Source organism: Neodiprion pinetum, chromosome 5, assembly GCF_021155775.2.
Source record: "Neodiprion pinetum isolate iyNeoPine1 chromosome 5, iyNeoPine1.2, whole genome shotgun sequence".
In the NCBI taxonomy this organism is placed as follows: domain Eukaryota; kingdom Metazoa; phylum Arthropoda; class Insecta; order Hymenoptera; family Diprionidae; genus Neodiprion; species Neodiprion pinetum.
In genome coordinates this window covers 28,035,578-28,056,705 of record NC_060236.1, presented here as the reverse complement: position 1 = coordinate 28,056,705, position 21,128 = coordinate 28,035,578, and the positions used below count along the sequence as shown (strand labels likewise).

General features: G+C 35.3%; 1 protein-coding gene across 2 annotated transcripts in view; it reads left to right on the top strand.

The window, feature by feature from the left end:
- The window catches only part of LOC124219506 (serine/threonine-protein kinase MARK2), an 83,012-nt gene that overhangs the window by 15,805 nt on the left and 46,079 nt on the right, over positions 1-21,128 (top strand). Inside the window, exon 1 of one of the 2 annotated variants that reach the window (XM_069136234.1) lies at positions 6,066-6,082. The exons of the other annotated variant lie outside the window; for it this stretch is intronic. The gene's annotated coding sequence lies outside the window, so the exon portion shown is untranslated. Of the gene's footprint in view, positions 1-6,065; positions 6,083-21,128 lie in introns of those variants that run through there. 2 annotated transcript variants of the gene reach the window in all.

Here is a 21,128-nt window from a genome sequence, read left to right as displayed (position 1 = left end):
TTTTTTTTCTTTTTGCCAACAACAAAACTAAACTCTTCAATGGCCGTAAATGTTGCAATTCGTTAATTTCCGAGCATGTGCAGTGAAAACCGTCAACATCGCCGAAGCGGGACTAACAAAAAAAGTCTTTGTCGTTAACAGCCGCATGTAACGCGTATACACATGTGTGTATCTATAAACATATGTGTAAACCTATATTTACATACACCGTGGTGAGAAATAAACGTGCAATTAGAACGCGACTTGAATCGTGAGGAAGAGGACGATGTGAAAAAAAAAGAAAAGAAAAACAACAGAAAATACTAAGAGGAAGCGAAGAAAGAAAACAAAATAACAATTTCCACCGGACTAATTGAAACGTCGACAAAGAGATAAACTGCTGCACACTCGTCTAATTGAGTGCGGAATGAATGTCAAAGCTGCTGCTGCTGCTGCTGATTGTTAGTCGTTACAGGGATAATTTTCCACCGTCATGTCATTCGGCACGCATGAATAAAGTTTAGTTTCAATGGAAAATTACGTCCATGTCACCATGATCAACGATCGTCTGTTTTGACGAACCCGTTATATTTCTTTGTTCTTACACACCTTCGTGTAAAAATAAATTATTACGATCACCCGATCAGCGCCTGATGCAATGACAATTAATGCCGGCGCGATCTTTGATACTTTGGGGGGGGGGGGGGGGGGGGGGGTATGTCCAAAGTTCCGGAAAAATTTATAGTTAATCATACGGCACGTAGCTCTTGCCTTTCATACTTGTTAAGTAGGTTTAGACTAGGTTTTATACATATATACACCTATCTATGCAATGTATGGTAACATTTATTTGCACTCGGAGTGCGCTTGCGCCGTGAGTAATTCATAGACAAATGCTGTACGCTTAAACAGGCATCGTTCGTCATTTTGGTGGGCGGAAGCAGATAAAATTCTGAACAAAAAAAAAAGAAAAAAAACATACAGTGCAGTACGTACACAACTATTTAAAATTGAAATTGTTGGGATAAAATTGGGCGGAAAAGATTCTCTCCAAGAATATTAATCTTTTTTCTTTTTTTTTTCTATTCCTTTCTTTGTTTGTTAATTAACGAGATATTGCAAGTAAAGTATATGTTACAAATTACTGGATCATTGTTCGTTGAATTTTTAATGAAATTATTTCCTCTCATCGTAATCGGTGTGTGTAATAGAAGGTTATATTGCATACGTATATAAATGTTCAACTTTAGAGATTCGCGGTGAATATCGAACACTCTAATGAGCCGAAATGTAGGTATCAAATCCAGAATTTTTGTGGTACACTTGCGTCAACATCTTCCGGCGTAACCCCCCCCCCCCCCTCCCCCTCCTCCTCTCCCTCCCCCATCTCCGATCGAGAATTCCGCGTGTATTACCGGTTATTTCGCGTTTTACGTCGATTTGCTCTTCTTCTATTCGTCGAAGACCGAAATACCGATTACGAATTGCGGATTAAAAGTTTGTGTAAATTATATTATTACGAAACGATTTTGAGAAGGTTGATTGATAAAAGATCGATCCTTTTTATTAATTTTATTCGAATACGGTTTTGCATTGATTGTGAGTACAGGCACTTTTTCAAAGTTATTATACTCGTTAGCTGGAAATATCTGTTCAAAAAATACCAAAATCGAAAATATTAGAATTATAAACGAAAGCATAGAAAAAATTGATGCTTCAAATCGCTTCAATAACCCAACAGGTCCGTTCAATTTCACTCTTTGACGGCTCGTTTGTTTAAAAAAAAAAAAACACTATTCACTACGTATTCGCTGAAACAGATTTTTTTTTTTTTTTGGTTGGTTCAGTATTGCCATCTGATGATCGAAATCAATATCGGTTCAGCGTTGGAAAGTCAACATTTAACGACACTTAAATGATTGATAAAAAATAGTATTTCTGAATAATCTATCAGCTCTTTTAACTATTTTTAGAGGATTTGAAAACAAGCATCGATATCTGTAAAAGCTTTTTTTTACGATTCTAGTATATTTAAATATATCTTCACAGGTCAGGAATGTAATAATAATTTAAGGTGTTTTGAGCATCTTGTCACGTGACCCATTGAAAATCCATTTCCTTCTTTCACAAAACATCGCGTAGTTTCGATTTTTTTTTTGTAATGTGATCGTCAGCTAGGAGTGATAAGTTATGATATTAACTCACGTACGCATAATTCGCAAAATATAACCTCAAAGCGTCGTGTCTCGCGGTGAAGTAAATAAATAAAAAATCTGTACGATATTTCTTCAGCTGACCATTTACCGCACTTTCCGACGAATAGCACGATGATTTTTTACGATAAATTACAAATCGATTTAAACGTGAACAAAAGAATGAGATGCAGCGTTTTCAATTGGCTGCACTGAGTGTTTACCGAGTGCATTTTCCCTAAGATTTCGCCTTTACTATTGGTTGAAAACTGGGGAAAATCAGTGCAGCTAGTTGAAAACCCTATTAAATCGGTCACGTGACGCTCCACGTTCGAAACACCCTAATAATAAGTGCAGGGTAGCCACTGCTCAGGAAACAGGGAAATGTCAGGGTTTTTTTTTGGAAAGTCAGGGAATCGTTTACTATATTTTTTCCTCTCATACAAATACATCCCACAATTTTTTCAACCCTTAGATAAATTAGATGGAATATAAATTTTTTTTACCTTCGCCGGAAGGTTCTCATCAAATTTTGAATATTCCTAAATATTACCTCACACGCGATTGTACTCATCGGCTAAATGGGACAGTGTGAGCCAAGTGACAGTTCGTACTTTAATAAAGAAAACAAACAATTATATGGCAGATACATATATTTCTTTCAAATTGTCATAACCAATTCATCCGAATTGGTCAGGGAAAATTACAAGATTTTTATCTGTAAAACGTAAATGAGTTAGGTAATTTCGTGACGTAGATTTAGTGGCCACCCTGTAAACGGAGGTCCAAGATCCCCAAGATTCTTCCACTCGATCTCCTCGCCCGCCACGATAAAATCATCATCATCATCATCATCATCATCATCGTCGTCGTCATCCTAGGGTCGGACCAAACGGCGAGAATGACGCGGATTTAGAGAAGGAAGGCGGAACGAGTGTCTCCTCGCCTATGGCCGCCGACCGCGACCGTCGGAAAGAACTCTCACACATCGAAACTCACCGACACACCGCCGTCTCCAGCTGGCGTGAGCATCGGCAGCATGGAACAAGAACCGAGAGTAGGTTCCTCGATTCTCATTCCTCAGTAGTCGAGGCAAGTCGGTGCTCAGGAGGTCGCGAAGCACGACGCTGCTCTCTCCGATCGGCGAGAGAACTCGCCGGCATCGAGTCAGTCAGTCAGTCAGTCAGTCAGTCATTGAGTGAATCAGTCAGTCAGTCGCTGACTTCACTCGAGTCGCATACTCAGTCCGCGAGAAGCCATCGGGCGCTAAGCAACACCGCCCGACGGACGCTCGACGCAAAGATTTTTTTTTTTTCGCCTCTGTCTTACCTTCGTAAAATAAAAACTTTTTCGTTTCTTCGCTGTGATAATAAAGAAAAACCTGCGCGGTGCGTGTGTGTTTAGCTCGTTAAGAGCATAGAGTATACAACGTACCAAGGTTGGTGTGATCCGGTGATGCGGTGAAAGAAAAGAAATAATTTTTTTTTTTTAAATCAAACCAAAGTGAGAAAGAGAGAGACGCCGACTGTTCTTTGTCCGTATTTTCCCGCACCGCTCGGGGGTTGTTTAGGTTGGATTTACACCCAGCGGTGTGAAGTAAGCTAGAGAATCCAGCCTAGCGTATCTGGGCCACGCAGTCCGGCATAGGATCGTCGCTACTAATTCAGTTACGCTAACTGCGTTAAGGCGTTATTATGTGTATTGGTCCCTCATCTTGTTCTTCTCGAATTCGTTCTGTGTACACACGAATCGTCGTTATTACTCTCCATTATTCGTGTTGTTGTTCTGACTGGGATTATGCATACGTAGTTGTATTACTCAGTCGAGTCAGTCAGACGACGCCCATTTATTATTCCGGAGAAACAAGTGAGCGAGAAAAGCGGACGACAAACAGACGAGAAACGGAAACAAACGCGATACTTGAGCTGCTTGAGCATGAATATCTTTGAATTCTGATTGTATAGAAAAGCCGACGAGTCAGTCATGTTTCATTCGCTGTATAGAAGGGAAACTTGCGAGAGAATTTCGGTCCCTCGGGCCAAACAAACGAAGATGAGAAATAGGTAGAGATAGAGATGATGGATTTTCGTTGGTTTTCATTTTTCGAGCTACTTATTGTTAGATGTTACGAGTCGTACGGCGTATGTCAAAACGATAAAAATAATCCCTGATTACGCGCACTCTGCACGCATTGGTTAATAAATTATTTATGCTTCAAGTTGTTATGCATATGTATGTAGATACTCGCGTGGTTGTACGGTTGAATGGTTTTTTCTGTTTTATCATTCTGTCATTTTCTTGCGCGTCTCTCTATCTTGTATTTAGTTATCAATAGTTGCACAAGGAGAAATGAATTTTGCTCGACGGCGTTTGATTTTTTATTTTTTTTTGTCTTTTGTTGTGTTAATCGTGGCTACAATATAATATTCTGATCAATTAATTAATAACTTTAATTAAGTGATATAACATCTCTGATATAACCTTTTTTGTTTGCTTCTCCTTCTTATATATATTTTTGATATTTCTATTGTAGAACTCTTGAAAATACACACTTTCACACACGACGCAATGTCTATAAAAATTTCAAGGAGAAAATTGAAGTATGTGCATTACATGTATATCATATTACGTATATATGTAGACTAAAGTTTTCCACTGTTTTCTTGTTTACATTTGTTTATCTCCGTCTCCTCGTTTTATCTCTCTCTCTCTCTCTCTATCTCGGGCTGGTCGGCTCGATCTCACGCAGAATCCGAGACCTTGAAAAGTTGTATCAATTTTTCGCAAAAGATTAATTCCCAGCGACACCCGCGAATACAACGACGGATGAATCTCTCTCTTTGTCTCTGGCTCTCTCTCTCTTTCGCAATTTATTTATACAACACGTACACATGAGGTTGGACACGTGTATTCTATAAATAAAATTTCACGCCGGCATTTAAAACAAACCATAGTGAAATCGTATTATCATCGGCATCATCGTTGTCATCTATGTAACAACGGTTCTTGACTCCATGCAAGTTTTCTAACGTTAGATGATAATGATGATGATGATGATGTAAATGTGAAGTAGACGACGAGGAATACTAAGAAGTTGTACAATGAGAACTGTATAAAAGGAGAGAAAGAAAAAAAAACTTTTAAAACAGAATTACAAGTGATAATAGAAAAAAAAAGGTGAAATAAGAAGATAAGAAACATTCGTCCACACCCACGTTGTAAAACGAGATAAAATAAAACTAAACAAGGCAAAAGAATAATTTAAAAACCAAGCAAGTCGATCTGTGAAATATAATCATAGGTCTACGTTTATACAGAGTTCGTTGGTATTTCTTCAAGTAATACAAATCTAATAATATAATATATAATAAGCAAACGGAAATATATATCGAAATAAGCGATTAAAATCCGATCAGATCAACAAATAGACAAACACGGTGGCTGCTTTATACGTCATGGATACAGGGGGTCACAAATTGGTGGCCCAAGTTATCCAGCATCCGGTAAAAAACTCTGAATACAATAGCAAAATGGGAAATGAAAATGGCGGCGGCGGAGGAGGTGGAGGTGGAGGTGGAGGCGGTACCCACATCGCCGCGACGGTAAAAAATACCGTTAGACGTCTTTTGAGACGTACGAAAAGCCATCGCGATCCACCTTCGAATATCAATCTTCCTATAAACACCACCGCAACGACTAATGCCAATTCTAACAAGAACAACAACAACAACGTCAACGATACCGCCGACGGTGTGGTTCTACGGGGACATCATCGTCACCATCATCACCATGAACAACGCAATTCTACCAACAATCATACGGCACCGCCGCCACCCTCGCAGTATCAGAGTTCAAGGGGAACCGGGACCGCGGTCAGCAGACGTTACGCTAAAACCAGACTTCGTGTTCAGGTGAGATATTCTCATTGGATGAAAATAAATATCGTGTATTTTTATGCGCGGAATACTATTTCATACCATTTATATTTATCCTCGATTTTTATCTCCGAGGAATTTCCCTGGGTGGACCCGATTTTCACCCAGACGATTTAAGACCGCTGGGTCTTGTGCGAAAAAAAAGTGGTCTGAAAGAAAACAAACGATTTTTTTTTTTTTCGAAAAATTGTGGAAAGCGTGTGATTTTTCTAGAGTGTACGTGTTTATTGAATAGGTATTTGAGAAAACGTTAAAACGAATCATTGGCATTGAAGTAATATGGCTTCTAGTACCTAACTGTCATCTTTTATAGTTACAAACGTGAGCGTGAACTCGTGAACGTAGTTATATCATGAATATATATTAGACGAAAACTAAACAAGAATGCGATGATTAACGCATCGCAAACATGTGATCGTACCAGATCCAATTTCGCCCGGGTTTTATGAGGGAAAACTACAAAAAAAAAAAAATGCGGATATTTTTCGAATTAACCCGGACTTTTAGCACTTTGCAATGCGGACTTGGAATTAATTTACAGCAATAACAGCATCAACAAACTCGGTTTTTTTTTTTCAAGTCAGTCCAAAGACTGTACGCCGCACTTTCTTGTATCCAAGATTGATGAAAATGTTGTTGGTATTGTGAAGCGTTGAGGTTAGGTTAGGGTGATTAACATCGAGTTGATAATTGATTTTTTCTAATCAAACAGAACAGTAATCGATCATTGAGCAAAACGTTTGTTGAATGAACAAAATTGAACAAACAATACATTACAGTCATCGAAAGACTGTTTAAAGATGAGTTTATATTTGTACGCAAACAACAACAACAACAACGCCTGACAAAAGACACGAATGAATGATGTTGAATAATCGATGTCAACGGATCATCATTATCGTCGTCTTCAGTTTGACATCCAGTCTGTGAACGAGGCTGAAGTTTAGTAACGTTAACAATAACGAAACGTCAGATGTCGAAAGTTTATTTTTATTCAATTTTGAAATCTCTCTTTCAAATTATGCGTACAGATATTTCGTTTATTATGCTTTACTAAATTCCAGACAATCGTAAAGGTGCGAAATTATGTATCATTGGAAATGAAACAAAATTCGTCCGACGTATTTTATTTGTACCTAGTACGTAATTAACTCTAGTAGATGCTGAAGTTTAAGTTCGCACGTAACGTTGATGTTGTATAACAAAGGTACATTTATTAAGAAAAAAAAAAAAAACAAAAAAAAAACGAAAAGTCAGCTTAAAAAATTCAACTGCTTGAGAGTTATTCTTGAAGTTGAATGAATTAGATGAGACGTCGGTTTTGTCGTATCATTTTTCAGATCGATGGTATCAGTGTAGATATATACATATGTCTACAATGTAAAGCTTGTCGATGTCTCTTATCGAACTTAGTTTTCATCGTTATTTTTTATCCCCCCCACTGTGTAACGGATAAACTCGTGAGGCAGTAAAACTGAGTAACGACTCAGCAAATCAAGATTTTCATTCACAACCAATTTGGTCAATCATCTGAAAACGTGAAAATAATTTATCAGCGACGATTTTGCACTTTGTTTTTTTTTCCCCCAATATCCGCAGTCGACGTGTCAATTCTGACGTTGAACTTGCTTGCTAAATTCGACGAAATTCGCATTGTCATTAATCTATTCATCTTTTATACCCTCGCTTATGGGGTCTTCACACTGGCTGTAAACAGTGAGATACCATCGTTTCATCATTTCTTTTCGCGCGTGTAGCCTGCTTCAAAGATTTTGCAATATGCGTATAAACTCTCTTGTACGTTGAACGTATCCTTTGAGCTTACCGAAAGTGGGACGATTGCTGACTCGATGTAAAATTTTATTGCAAAATCATGCAACAGAGTTCACGAAGAACAAAGAATGACGTATGCTCGTTTCAGCGTTATCATCTTCAGATACACTCTTATGTTTCTTGACTCGAAGTATCATCGCGATACACGTATGTATTTGTTTGATCGTTATATCGAAATAAAATTTTTTTTCAAAACTCCGTAATATAATATCTATGTATGCATTTCGGCAATCATATTTTTCAAAATATCACAACGTTCTTGTACACGCTTCTTCTTCGATTTAAATAGCGAGTATAATAAACCTCTGTGTATACATATCACATAGCTTAACAGCTTCTAAAAATGGGGCTAAACTTATAAGTACCGTGGTTTTTACCGTTTAATTACTTATTTGGTCATCGATTTTTTATATATATTTAAATATTTCGATGATCAATCCTCGAAACGAATTTTTAATTCCTCTCGTATGTATTATATTCATGTGCAATGCGTGTACGTGGATACATTTGTTTTTAAAATATTTTTTTTTTTATACAACTATTTAGAACACCGTTCGGTTTAGAGTCACAATTACACGAGAAACTAAAATTATTGGATACGGCAGCAAATGTTCTGCGGGATAGTTTTCAACTTGGTGGATGGAAACGCTGCGATACGAGATGAGCGAAGTATCGATCTCTTTCTCTAAATCTTTCCTCCATCGTTTTCAACAGGCTTATACTGTTATTATCGCGTAATCCGATTTATCGCACATATCCATCCGCGTAATATACGACCGTTCGGTTTTATTACCTTCAGCGAACGCCGTTCGCCTGCGAAAAGAGAGAGAAAAACGATAAAAACGGGGTAAAGTGAAGCGAAATTTGACCTGTTAACGGTGATTGAAAAAACAAAAAAAAAAAAACAAAAAAATACGGCGTTGGAGTGATTTGTTATTTTATTCAATTTTTTCATTACGTAACGTATCACATATCTATTAATGGACAAGCTTCTACAAAATTAGGGGTCGTTAAAAATATTTAAATTATGATCTATTCTTCGTTCCAGTCTGTTTTACGCAGAGAAACAAAAATACGACGCGAATTTCAATTATACCGATAGCGTATAAAATTTCAGATAATTATTTAACTACAGAAATTTGTGTTCTAACCTGCGAAGTGAAAGAAACGTGCTTTGACGGATGAAGGACAGATACTTTGTATTTTCTTTGCAAAATTTTTTCGAACCCTTTGGCGTAAAAATTATTTTGCAAATTTGAAAAGCTATGTACGTGAAAAAAAAAGTCCCGCGTTGATTGGCGTAAGATATTTGAAAGGCGTTTGATATATAATACCTATCATAATAATAATGATAATATCGAGGTTAACTTTTCTCTCTCTATCTTGTTTTATGCATACTCTGACCATTATGTCACCTTGTGTGCAACTACGACTATATATTGTGTGTGTATATATATGTATAGTCTCGACTCGAGCCGCAGCTAATGAGCAGAACAACAAATTACCCATTCGCGTTAATAAATATCCTATCAGCCTCCTACGGATATTCGCTGCTGCAACCGTTCGACAGAATTTATTATTAAATCTTCAACACTCTCCAGCAAGTCGTGCAGTGATTTTGAATACTTATCACAGTTTTACAATATATTTCTTTTCATATTACCGGGATAAACTCTTAAATCTTGAAAATCAAATGCGCATGCGCGAGTTTGTTCGCGCAGGCTGGCCAACCCGAGTTTTCAGCCGTCAAACTGTTTCTGGCGGCGATGTAGTCGATAAGAATTTTCGAGGTTAGAATTTCAAATAATTGAGGTGGCGACTCGGCAAGGCTTCGGAAGCATTTGAGCATCCGGTCGGAAAGTTGATTCTTCAAAGAACGATCGGAATTTAATGCTTACGCTCTTTGAAAATTCAAACGTATACATTTTGCGTAGGTTGGCCCGCCTGCGTCGCGGATAAGAATATATATATATACCGGGACAATCCCTTGAAACTTGAAAATCAACCGCGCATGCGCCAAATAATTCAATCTAATTGGTCGGCGAAATTTTTCCGCATATATATATACATGTATGCAATTTTCTTTCCTTCTCTTTCTCTATCCTTTTCACATGACCACGGTCTTACATACAGGTCTTGCGACTCTGAGTTTCGACGTGGGCCTCTTAACGTGTCAAGCCGCTAGCGTCGCTGCGATCGAGGGATGCCCGGTGCGACAAGGATGACGATAGTCGCGCTCGCGCGTCACATGGGCGTGGAATCCTAAGACCGTGGCTTATTCAAACATTGTAGGTTATGTTGATGCATCCCTCGATCGCAGCTCCATCTGGATTTTTCTTCAACAGAGGAGCCACTCTCTACCATTGGAATTCTATTGAGTCGCAAGACCTGTATGTAAGACCGTGCACATGACTATATTAAATGCATAATAATATGTATACAACCTATTTATACGCGATGTAAAACAAGATGGCTGCGTACTATTATTTTACTACTGCGTACGCGTTTATAAGATGTATGTATATGTATATTGTGCATACACACGTATAAAATACGTACATAACTGTCAGCCGCGTTGCGGGTTGTTTATGTTTTCTAAGCACGCGGTGCTTCCTGTCATTCCTCAATGGTTAAGCGCTCGTTACTGCTGCCATGTTGCTGCAATGGCGCGTTGCGTTTTAATAGAAAGAGTTCGTTTAGGAATTCGATATCGAATTTCTACCTTCTTCTTCCTGTACAAACACAATAACGACAACGACAACAATAATAATAACAAGGCGCAGCACGTATAAAACCGAGCAGCCCACCTCCTGCCCTCTGGCTCAAATATTCACCCATTATAAAATTGCCTCATATAATGTATAATTAATAGAACTGATCGTTAATTTATTTCGGTTTTTTCGAGACTTTTTAAATTTTTTTTTCATTTTTTTTTTTTTTTTTGTTTTCTTCACTCCAGACCATCCCGTGAAAAAGAAAACTATCCTCTTTTACACACCTGCTTATTTATATATACTTAAAAATAGTCGAAGACCGTATCGTGTGGGATTATTCCACGCATCGTTTATACGGTATTTAACACTCGTATTATATTGAGAATTTCAAGAAACTAGTCGTTGAAAATCGAAATATCGTATCACTATAGGGATTTAATAGTGTTCTCGTATACAGTTTAACGGGATATTTCACGGTAACTTGCATTAACGATTTCTTTCTTACCTTCCTTCACTGCTGTAATCGACGATAGTTAGATTACTTTTTATTTGTTTATATAACTATTAATTCATTTATTTATTTATTTATTTTTTTTTTTTTTTTATACATCTTCCTTCTACGCTATGCTCGAATCTTTGTTCATTTACGAATTTTTCAAACTTTCAATTCTGAATTAAGAATTGTAAAACTTGTAAATGAATAGGTTTTTGTTTTTTTTTAATTCTATCCTCCAATCTTTATTATCGACTTTTGATACTGCAGCAGACGATCGTACCGACCAGTCGATTAATCCTTAAATATACTCGTACGTTTTAATAATCTTTATACCGTTCTTCTTCTTCTTCTTCTTCTTCTTTATATGTAATATCCATACGTCTACACCGTATAAACTTTGTACGCATAAATTGCGGTGAGATATAGCAGAAACTTGTTGGTACAAAAATGGAAACTTGTTATAAAAGGCACCCACGTTGTTGCAGATAGGTTTTGCGAAACAATCTTTTGCATTTATGCTTCGTTTCCCGGCTGTATAATATCGCGATGTGGTTATTACATACCTACGTAATATGTTGTCATTCGTTACAGGGATAAAAATATACGCAATTATGCCGTTCAATTTATCTACACGTTTCTATATACTTTTATGTATTTATTATGTTACATATATATTTATGTATAATTGCGCAAAATATCGCGAAATAATTGGCGAGATTTTGTTTTTTTTTTTTTTTACACAAGAAGTCAAAATCAATCGTTTCGAGGTATACAACAAAGTTCACCAAAATCAGAAATAAGAAAATAATCCAAACCGTATGATCATTTTGAAATTACTCTTATTCGATAATTCAAATTTTATTTTATACACACATTACTTGTAACATTTAGAGATTTTTAAACCGTAACGAATTTCAGGTGTAATTTTATAATGAATAATAATAATGATAATAATAATGACAATAAATAAGTAAATTTTTTGTTTTCTCTTCAAACGTAACAAAAGTAATTACAATTTTGTATCATAATAGAGAAATATGGTTATTGTGTTATTCGTGTACAGTATTTCATATATCTTGTATTTGTTTGAAACTGTAGTTTCTTTTTCGTTACTTAAAATACACAGTGTATAATAACGCGTACATATTATACAAACAGTTGATGGTTGTGTGAGTTACGTGTATAGAATGACTTCGAAAGCCGAATCTGTACGATGAGGTGTACGTACGAAAATTTTTTAAACTTTCGGGGAGAGTGAGTAACAACGCTGTAATATCTTTCAATCCGCGTCACCATGTTTTCAGGATATGACAGTGTAATAATAATAAGAACAACGGCAATAATAATCCGTAGTTTCCGATAGTATGATTGAATATTTGCAGCAACGATTACGGATGAATCGATGCGAAAAAGGTTTGTTTAACGTTGTTTATTATATCGCGTGTCTGTCTAAAATGGCACAAGGTCGTAATCGCAAAAAAAAAAAAAAAAAGGGTTTATTCTTTTAGACACGCGATATTTTACAAAAATAAAATTTTAACGAACAAACACGATTATTTGTCAACGATCTTGTAATCGTTGTAAAATCCGCGGTTTATGGTATGTGAAAGATGTGTAAAAATTATCAAATGAAAATTTTGTATTTTTTTTTTTTTTTTTTTTTTTTTTTTTATGATACCGAGGAGGAGAAACGACGAGTAAAATTTTTAGGTGCAGCAGGCATGCGAAATGATTTATGTTGCAAATGTAATTATTTTCCGTGATAAGGAGAGGAACGAATTATCTTTTTCTTTTTCCCTTTCAAGACGTTCGACGCACATTGCATCGTTTTAATGTTCGCAATCTTTGTGTTTAAAAATAAAATTAACATCAAACGACACTCTTTGATTTATATCATACAACCGTGTACATCAGATTTATGCTTACACGTTTTCTTATTCCCTGTATTTTTCATTGATTCACACGTGTCAAATTTTTGTCGAATTAACTGCGAGTAGGTATAATTCATAAATTTTTGCTTTTCTTAGAATCATTGCGTACGTAATTGTGGATGGCGGGGGGGTTGAGGAGAAAAACCACGAAGTTCATAAAGAATAAAACAACGAAATAAAACTAGTTACCAATTTCGTCACTCGATTGTCATTATATTATTTTATTTGACAATACATGCTGTATTATAGTGTAGAAAATTTATTAATTCATACATCATATACACATATTTATTTATTCTACTTTTATCGCTTAGTCAAATTATAACATTGTATAAAATGTAACGTACGGTACTACATTCTAAATTTTACAAGACAAACATATATATTATATATATGTATAAACAATCATTGACGCTACTGAATGCAAACGTAATATCTGATGTACGTATAAATATTATTATTAATAATGACGATAATAACAACAACAACAACAATAATAATAATAATGTCGTTATCCCGGGCACGCATTGCAATAGATAAATCGAAGAATTTATTTTTATATCAAGAGGTCAATTCTTAAAGTCTTGGTTGTTGATCGTCGTCATTGTATGAGGGAATCAGTGTTTATTAAACTGACAAGGAGGCTCCCGCAAAATGATTGCCGCAACAATCCTCACTGCAAGCATGAAGAAATAACGATAAGAGAATGAAAAATGCCAAAAGCGTGCAAATAAGGTATAAATAATCGGCGGGGGGGAGGGAGGGCCTCGTTCTCTTTAATTCGAGACCGAAATTCTTGATTGTAGAAAAAAAGAAAAAAAAGAAAATATAAGAACAAAGAACGAAAAATTACGCGATACGAGGAATATTTGCAGTTTTTTTCATTTTCGGATAAATTTTTTTGTCTTGATTATAAAAAAAAAAAAGTTACATCGCGATTACTAACGTTTCTTAAGATTACTCGGACTTTACGGAGCGATGATTATTAACGAGACGGAGATTACTTTTGACAAATAAACAAGTTTCACTTTGACAAAAGTGATTTCAGAGAATTTGATATAATTTTTTCAGATTAGAAATGATGATAAATTTCTCTGAAATTCCAAATGATTTCTCATTATTATCAATGGTTATATCGGGTATATTAATAAAGTATAAAAATTTTATTTAAACATTCGTGATTTTAGTGTTATTTTGGATATTACGATCATCGTTTCAAACAATATCGATACCATGATCGTTATAAAATTTACTTGGAAGATACCTTCGTCATCTTTTTTTTATCCTCGTCGCGAATCGTGTCGGTCGGTCGGTAATACATTGTAATAATAATAATAAATACAATAACCGTTGTATGCTGCTGCAGTGGGCTGTATAAACAGATCGTCATTAACGTTCATTCGATCGTCACCCTCTCAAATAAATTCCACTTTGATTCATGTTTATTATTAGACGGTACGTATGTACAGCATTCGTACAAGTTGGTTGGTTCGTTGGTCAGCTTACGCATATTGGGACTTGAAATTATCGTCGTCGAAAGAGTCCAAATACAGATGACAAGCAATCTTGACAACGCTTCCGATTCCATATGTATGTTACATATGTTTATTTATTTTTTTTGTCACTTTACTTGAATTTTTTCATTTTATACTTCAAGTGACGAAAAATATGGTTCTTTTTTTTTTTTTTCTTTCTTTTTTTGAACAATCTTAATAATTGATAATTCGACGTCTCGAGCACCGTGTAAAATTTGTGAAAAATATTAAAAAAGAAAAAAGAAAAAAAAAAGTAGTAAAAACCGTTGATACGTCTCATCGTCAGATCGATGATCACAATCATCCTGCGTTAGTTTTTCTCGCAAAATATCTTTTGACCTAACACCACATATATTACGTTTGTTCGTTTATTTATATCATACACAATTAACCTTGATACGGAATCACGTGTTTCACATATCCATGTTGAAGAAGAAGACGAAAGAGAGAGAGGAAAAAAAAAAACATGAAAATATGTTCGATGCCAACCATCATCGTCATTATCACATGTATAATTGATTGTGTTTTACTTGATGTATGTATATGTACGTATATATATGTAGACTTGTATAATATCACTAAGAATAATACGAGGCAGGCAAACTGATCGCATAAATGGGACAATCGTAACGCTCTTTATAACTCTATTAGGCACTTACATTGCATGTGTATCACATGTACCATGTATGTATATACAATCCCGTTTACATACCATGCACATCAATCGTATGCATTCTCGAGGGAAGAGAAATTCTTTCCCCCCTTCGTGTAGCGGAGTTTTTTTTTTTTTTTTTATTATTATTAATAATACATGGGACAAACTATTATCATTGTTTTCCCTGTGTTATCACTTTTATAAAATTAGATTGCTGAAAAAAGAGAAAGAGCGGAGTGCCGGAGCTTTCGAAAAATTACGCGTCTCCTTTTCTCTCAAACTTGCATCATTTCTTTCATTCTTAGATTTTTACGAATTTCTGCTACAATGTTACAATTACGTTATTTTTTTTTTTCCCCGCTATTTTCTTCGATACGTATTCAACCGTATTCAGGCTTCCAACTGGTTTTCCACTGTCCCTAAATAAATCTTACTTGCGCTGACGAATCAGCGAATAATAAATATATGTATTTTACGCGTGCCAGTAGTTGTAAAAATGAAAAATAAATAATGAAAATGATTGCAGGAATAGACAATAAAAAAATCCGCCGCGGTAATTGAGTCTGTTGGTTTGTCGGTTATCGATGACACGGTATTATTTTCGAAGGTGTCCGTTCAAGTCTTTCGTTGCAAATAGTATATAATCCAACTTATGACGATTGGATATCTGTTTAATATATCGGATGGAACTTTACCGCTGAACTATAGAAGTATCGTAATTCTCTTATCATTCGAAACACGCACACAGATACGCCCACGTTCGTTTGCGCCATTGGAGGTCAGCGAGCGGAATTTACCAATCAAATCCGCGCGTCGAGTATCCGTGACGTCATCAGCCATGCAACGCAATGCGTGTAATTTATACGTACAAGTGTTTAAAAAAAAAAAAAAAAAAAAAAAAAAAAAAAAACTGCATTACTTTTACATAAGTCTTTTGCATTCCGCAGACACGACTCGTATTTACTTTGCTTCGATTTTATTACAAGTATATATTTAATGCGTTACGTAAAAGATGGATTAGATATGTTAAAATTTATTTTTTGTATTCAAGTATTATATTATTTTGTGAAATCGGTGATTGTTGAATGAAAATTTATACCTTTACAGGATATTATTGTATAACGATGCGAAGTAGATGAAAATGTGTGTATGCTGATGGTAGATATGATAAGAATAATAATCAGTACAGTAGTGGATAATAAACATAAACAGAAATGTGATGATAAATCACACGATCGTAGAGGAAGTTAGTTCTTATATAAAAGAATTGATAAATAACATAATATTATCGCGATGAACTCTCGGTAAAATTATAATGATCGATCGATGATAACGATTATCGTCGCGACGATCATGATTATTTTTGTGTCACAATTTTATATATATAGTGTGTGTGTGTGTTTGGTAAAATTTTAAATTAGAAGAATTGCAAAGAATTTTTAAAACGTGAAAACAGCAGACACATTAACCAATCAAAAAACAATTTGACAGCAGTAAATTTTTTATCGGAAACTTTGAAATTTTTGGTAAATTACTTGATGATTATTATCGCGTGTTGTTGGGAAAATATCTAATTCGCGCGAATGGTAACAAAGAGAGAGAGAGAGCGAGAGAGAGGAAAAATTGTAGAAACATTGAAGAAAATTTTCAAAATTATACCAACGCGAATCACTGTTCATACAATTCAAATGAATTCTAATGAGTTTTCATGCTAATTCAATAATAATTGTATTTGTTTTTCAACACCGCGAGGGAATTCGAGTAAAATTTTGGACGTTAACTTTACATTAAATACACGAACGAAAATTGACTTTGTAATATAGCGACTGTAATGATGATTATAATGAGTATTTATTTAACAGAGCGTGCAGCGACTCTTAACGTTGATTTCTTTCTTTCAATTATCTCGAGATTTATAGTTAGGAAGAAATTAACAATTCGTGCAATAATCGTATACACGAGATAAATAAAGAAAATATAAATGTCGACGTTGCAAAATGAAACCGGTCTAGAAATGTTTCAGGTGAAAGATGGGGGTTTTGAATTTTTTTTCTCCTTTTACAAAATGGCTCGTAATATTTATAAATAATTAACCAGTCGAGTGTTAAAAAAAAAAGTATTAAAAAAAATTCAGGATACTGTTTCAGAGTTGCGACAATTGTAGGAAATTTTTTGATGAAAATGAAAAAAATGGCGAGAGTCGGACGTTTTTTTGGTCTTTATGGAATTCCCTGTATACAATTTGGAAATAAAATTCAATCAGTTCAATTATCGAAATTTTGTGAAATTGCGACCGAAATAAAACGATATAAAAAGAAAAAAATCAATCAACGAATGACAGTACCGACAATGAAACAAAAATATTTGCATTGATATTTGCTACGTTTTTTTTTTTTTTCTCTTTGTTTTCTCTTTCCGTAAACTTTGAGTGGTCGAAATTTCGCCTTGTTAATTACAATTTGGATTGTTGTAACATCGACATTATTACAAACTTTTAACACCTATATATTATACGTACGGATTTATTTATGTGCGATCAATGTACACGTATCTGTATGCTTAAATGAATTACGTTTGAAACGTTCAAGAAACTGTGCAAACCGCAATCTCGACGCTTCTTTATCTGATCGCCGTTTTGTATACTTTCCGCGTTCGTAATTCACCGGAAAGCGTTTCGCAAATACACACACGTATGAGCAGGAATAAACGTGCAGGGAAAATGTGAGATTCTTTACTTTGGGGTTCGGCTGCGCAGATTCGAACAGGCGCCTGTATTATCTACCGGTATAATATTTGTCCGCATACATATAAACATGCATGGCGTGTTCGTTACGGGGAGATTTTTAAGGCAAGTCTTGACGCACGTGTGCTTTTAATTATAATCGGATATAACACACAGTTTACTCTGCATCTTGATTGTCAAACTCATCGTAAAATCCCTAGGGAGCTGGGGGAAATGTAGTAGAGAAATCAAAGGAGATAAGTAGAATCCTGTTTTACCTTCTCTCTCTCTCTTTTTTGTTTTTTTTTTCTCATTTTACGACGTTTTCCCTCTCCATTCTAATAATTACGATTTTAATCGCTGGACAATAATTATTTACAAATGGAAATAAAATCGAATGTTACTCGCACTTTTAATTATTGTTATAAACGATAAAATTGAGGGGTTTTTTTTTTTTTCTTTTTTTTTACTCTCATGCCTAGAATTATGTAGTTTGACTCTCTTCTCAATCGCGTATAAGCATAGACTTTCACTTCAGTGTAAAGAAATCAATCTGATACGATCGTTTGCGTTCTTCTTTCTAGTCTCTTTTACCTCTGTGTTTACACCAAGTTTGCGGCAATTAAAAACTATTATCGCATATGTGTAAGTTTTTTTTTTTCTTTTCTTTTTTTCAACCACTTGTGATACAGCACGCGTACGTACAGAGCGAATTCGTAACGACTGCACGAACTGTCGTCTGCTAAAATGTAATTTGCGCACGCGCTGTAATCCGAGATCGACTGTTTGCCAGGGTGACCAACTGTCTCTAAACTCAAAAATTTTTACCGTCGCGAATCGACCACAACCGCCACCGACAATTGTCAAAATTTTTGAGGTTAGATACATTTGCTCTCGGTTGTTGGCGCATGCGCGCTTAGAAATCCCCAGCGGGGGGGGGGGGGGGGGGGGGGGGGGGACAAAAAAAACATCCTCCCTTCAATGGACCCGGTCTTGAAATGTTTTGAAAAGAAAATTCGGCTTCTAAGAGTTTTAGAGAATTTTAAGGAAGGTCCTTTTAAAAATCAAACGGTTGAATAAAAAAATCAGGATACTATTTCAGAGTTGGGGCAATTTGCAGACGTTACTTTTTATTAAGTAAATCAAAAATGGCGAGGTTCAGATGTTGGTTGGGTTCGCCTGTAACTACCCATATACATATATATATATATATTTATCTGTGTTGCAAATTTTCAAGCATGTGTGACGAATTTCACAGAAAAGCTTGCACGAATAGTTGTTGGAATGTCAGTGGAATGAAATTGAAAAACAAGCGCTGGCAAGAAGACACAGACACACATACACGCGCAAGATGGAAACAAAGTTAACCGCGTTACCTATATTTACTTAATTTTTTTTCGTCCACTCATTCTTATCTTCCGGAGATTAGAAAAGGAATGAGATAAAAAAATAAAAAAAAAATGATAAAAAAAATGCACGTGTCGCTGCCGCGTTTATTCTGAACCGCGTATCGAGATAAGTGTAAAAATATAATTCAAATGAAAACAAATAGAATAGAAATAAAGAAACTGAACAAAGAATATGAACGAGCGAACGATATACTCGCGACATTTATCTTTCGTTTTACATGTTACATCGAGATGTGCGGTTCGTTCGTATTTCGTCTCGTATGTTACGAGAGGTCGAGACGAAGACCGAGATCGATAATTATAATTCTTACGTGTATTAACGTATGATTCATACTTGAGGAAATTTTGCAGATTATTCGCACGAAGTTAGTTTTGTATATTACATCGAATATCGTAGTCGTGTAAAATGAGTGTGAATATGTTGTATCGTCGTATAAAATAACCTCATCAAAAGCTATTGTAAAATATGACTCGCATAAATAATTCTATTAGCCTTAGATTTATATTATACGTAGGCACGTACATACACCTGCGATAAATCATTTTGCACGTTGTAATAAACTCACGATGACTTTTCGCACGCACGTGCTTTATTACGGTGATTAGGGTGAAGATGATGATGACGACGACGACGATGATGATCAGCGAAAAGAAAAATTTACCAAAATTAACCAGAGTGGAAACATATCATTGAATAGAGAAAAGTGTGTAGGAACGTTTTGGCATTCATTCGCTCTCTCTTTTTCCTATACGTATCTACAACACTTTCATTTCTGTTTTAATTTATTTGTTTAATTTTTTTTTCTTTTTCTTCATCTCGTTTTACCTCGTCTCATTGCATTTTATTTATTCTATTCCTTTTCACCGTTGTAATAACATAAGTGTATAATCAACAATCAACATATCTCATCCGTCACGTCGTCGTCTGGATCGCTCTCCTTAAGTATGTTATACAGTTGTTTTCGCTTTATTATTCTCTTTTCATTTCGTACGTATAATTATTATACGTATATATAATTGATTCTTATTTTTATGTCATTTATTTATACACGTCGTTTCACCTTAACGTTACTACCTTTTTGCGTGTACGTATGTACGTTTTATATTGTAACAATTTACCAACACGTTTTAAGGAAAAACAAATTATCGTTGCCCTATATTTTGAGGTGGGGGAAGTTCAGTCTATTTTCTTCTCTCTTTGTTCTCTTTGTAAAGCGGCAATATGCGATCACAGTGTCAATATATGCGTCAGTCAATGAGGCTACGGCTCTGGCTATTACTCAAACACAACTAAGCTATATTCAAATAATGAAATTGATGATGAAAAATCATACGAAATTGAACGTCGAATGAAAATGGCAAAACAAAAAAAAAAAAAAAAAAAAAAACAAACAAACAATTGCTGTAAAAGGAGACGAGCGTGTTTAAAATTCGTATAACCGATAACTCGACAATATTATGTACAATTATACAGTTTCCGTGTTTTTTTAGGGACAAGGAATTGGTAAAATTGAGTAGAAAAAATAAAGAATTCTACATTACCGACTTTTGTTATCGCATTTCTATCGGAATATAAGTCGTAGTTTTAGTTTTGGGTTTTGTTTTTTCCCCATCACCGACGTTTACGAACATTGTCAACGTGACATATTATTTCACGGTGTACCGATAATAATTCTAATTATTCCCGCAATTGAGATACGATATACTTGGTGTATAAACACGTGTAT